We start from the raw sequence: 3,526 nt of genomic DNA, 5'->3' as shown, positions 1-3,526 counted from the left end.
TTAAATTATCTTCAGTAAGATTTTACTTGCATGTGATATTAATGATATTGTTTGATAATTTCCACATTCTGTGGGATCACCTTTCTTTGGAATGGGGACAAATATGGATCTCTTCCATTCAGTTGGCCAGGTAGCTGTCTTCCAAATCTCTTGGCATAGCCTACTGAGTGCCTACAGAGTGGCATCCATTTGTTGAAACATCTCAATGAGTATTCCATCAATTCCTGGAGACTTGTTCTTTGCCAATTCTTTCAATGTAGCTTCTACTTCTTCCTTCATTACCATTGGTTCTTGATCATATGCCACTTCCTGAAATGGATGAATATAGACCAATCTTTCCAGTACAATGACTCTGTGTATTCCTTCCATCTTCCTTTGATGTTCCCTGCATCGTTCGATATTTTTCCCATAGATCCTTTCAGTACTGCAACTTGAGGCTTAAATTTTTTCTTCAGTCCTTTCAGCTTGAGAAATGCCAAGTATGTTCTTCTCTTTTGGTTTTCTAATTCCAGGTCTTTGCACATTTCATTATAGTAATTGGCTTTGTCTGCTCAAGCTGCTCTTTGAAATCTTCTATTCAGCTCTTTTATCTTGTCATTTTTTCCATTTGCTTTGACTACTCTCCACTCAAGGGCAAACTTCAGAGTCTCTTCTGCCATCCATTTTGATCTTTTCTTCTTTTCTCATATTTTAATTATCTCTTGCTTTCTTCGTGGGTGATGTTCTTGATGTCATCTTACAATTCCTCTGGTTTTTGGTCATTAGTGTTCATTGTATCAAATCTATTCTTTTTATGATCTCTAAATTCAGGAGGGATATAATCAAGGTCATATTTTGGCTCTCATGGACTTGTTTTAATTGTCTTCAGCTTCAACTTAAACTTTATCAACAATTGATAGTCTGTTCCACAATCAGCTCCTGGCCTCATTTTGGCTGAAGATATTGAACTTCTCCATCACCTCTTGCTACAGATGTAGTCAATCCGATTCCTGTGTATTCCATCTGGTGAAGTCCATGTGTATAGCCTCCATTTGTGTTGTTGAAAAAGGTATTTTCAATGAATAAGTCGTTGGCCTTGCAAAATTCTGTCATGTTATCTCCAGCATTATTTCTATCACCAAGGCCATATTTTCCAATTACCAGTGATTCTTCTTTTTTTCCAACTTTGCATTCTAATCACTTGTGATAATCAACTTCTTGATTGCATATTTGGTCAATTTCACACTGGTATAAATGTCCAATTCCCTTATCTTTGGCTTTGGTAGTTGGTGCATAAATTTGAATTATATTAATATTAACTGGTCTTCCTTGTAGGCATATGGATATTATCTTATCGCTGACAGCATTGTACTTCATGATAGATCTTGAATCAGTCTTTGTGATGATAAATGCCAGTCCATTGTCTTCAATTTGTCATTGAAGGAGTGTTTTATTTTATAAAAATATTTTATAGACATAAATAAATAAATACGCTGGCTGAAATTGGAATAAATATTTTATTAATTTATTTGAGAAAACAAGTCTAATTAGTTCACCAAATGATGAACTCCAATCTGAAAGCACTCATGTAAAATGCTCAATTAACACTTTCATCTAGTATCTTAAAAAAATTTGTCTCAGAACATTTTCAGTTACATGTAAAAGAATCAGTAACCTAATCTTTACTTCTTTGGCTCTTCAGAAGAGCTTTCTTTCAAGCAAACGGCACAGCTTGAGGATTACTATTGGAAACAGCTGAGAAGAACTGCTTATTTTAAAATGTGTGAAAGGAAAACCTTGTTCTCAAGGCACTCTCCAAGATGTATCAAGAATGATGCATCCTTCAAACATTCAAGGCAATGGAAGCTCCAAAGTCATCCCCATAACTGCACTGTACAATATATTCACGACATGACAACACTCAACCAATACTCAAGTGTTCTTTTACTAAGCTCTCTGGGACTTCTTACACCTTGGGAAAATGCACCATAGTAAGATGAAATTGGATTGAAGGGTGTGCTTTTCTTTGGTAGAGCACAGGTAAAGGAAGGTGACAAAAGAGAATCTGTTTGAACTTGCAAGAGAGTTGTTAGGCAGATTCATATTAGGAAAAAGTATATATAGAAACTGAGAATGTATAAAATAATCCCTTAACTTTCTTTGCAAATTTCCAGAGGTATTCATAATCTAGTTTGAAGATTGCCACTGTAAGCCTTTTGCAATGTGATTCTCAACAGAAAACTAATAAGAAAATGAATAAAAGCATTAGATATCTGATAAAGTTTTTATGTTTTACTCTGTCACAAGATTTTGCATACTTGCTTCTTTATAATATTTCTATTAAAGGGTAGAGGAAGTCTACTTTTTTATGTAACAAACAAAAAAAGGAAATATTGTAACGGGGGCATTTCTCCAAATCGCTTCTGGTGTGAAAAGGGGAAGATGGTCCTCTTGCCCTCCAGGTAAGCAGTGAAAAATGTGTTCCACAGAGCTGGCCTATGAAGGCAATGATGTGGTAGGGTGGGAGACTGCTGCTGGAGCTGAACAGTGGGAACACCTTTACTGTATAATCTTTTGAGAGAACTCAAGGAAATAAAACATTCCTATAGCAGAGATGAAAAAACATGTAGGTAATATCTGTTTATTAATATATTTTTTAAAAATTTTATTATGATTTAGATGAAATTTACACAGCAAATTCATTTTCCATACAGTACTTCATACACATTTTATTTCATGACATTGACTACAATTCCCCACAATGTAATAACCCTCTTCCCATTTCCTCCCTATAGTTACTTCTTCCCTGTGCCCTTCTTTCAAATGCAGTCCTACCCCCTGAGCTATCTGGCTATGAAAATACTGCCATTCTGTTCTCCAATGTTTGATCCTTCTAGGGAATGTATCTATCTGATGGAAATATTCACCCTGTATGACTGTCTATTGTTTGGCTGGAAGCTACAGGAATGACTTCAATTCCAGACCCGAAGATTAACTAGGGGCCACAGTTTCAGGGGTCTCATCAGGCTCTATCAAGCCACTAAATCTGGTCTTTTTTTTTTTTTTATGATTTTGACTTTTCTTTCACATTGTTCTGCCATGCTATCCAGGATTTCCTGTGCTGATCCTTTTCCAAGTGGTTGACAGTGGTAACCAGACACCTTCTAGTTCTTCTAGTCTCAGAGTCATATAGGCTGAGGATCCCATGGTCCACTAGTCCCTTGGACTAATTGTTTCCATACATCTTTGGTTTTCTTCATTATTTTTCAGTCTGGATGAGGAGAGACCCATTGTTGCTTCTAGATGGCACTTGCAAGTTTTTAAGACCCCAGTTGCTACTCACCAAAGTAGGATGTAGAACAATGATTTTGTGTAATATGTTATGCCAGTTGAGCTTGATGTCCCCAGAGACTACGTCCCAAGCCCACAGGTCCAACAGTTCACTCCATCAGGGTGGTTGACTGTGCCTAAGAAGTTATTATAATTTTGCCCTATTAGTTCTAGTTAAATGGACTGTGATAGTTGGAGCTGTGTGTCAGCTTGGCTG

The sequence above is a fragment of the Orycteropus afer genome, unplaced genomic scaffold (genome assembly GCF_000298275.1).
Source record: "Orycteropus afer afer isolate SDZICR_OR568_19922 unplaced genomic scaffold, OryAfe1.0 scaffold00126, whole genome shotgun sequence".
In the NCBI taxonomy this organism is placed as follows: Eukaryota; Metazoa; Chordata; class Mammalia; order Tubulidentata; family Orycteropodidae; genus Orycteropus; species Orycteropus afer.
Note: the sequence above shows the minus strand (reverse complement) of the source record.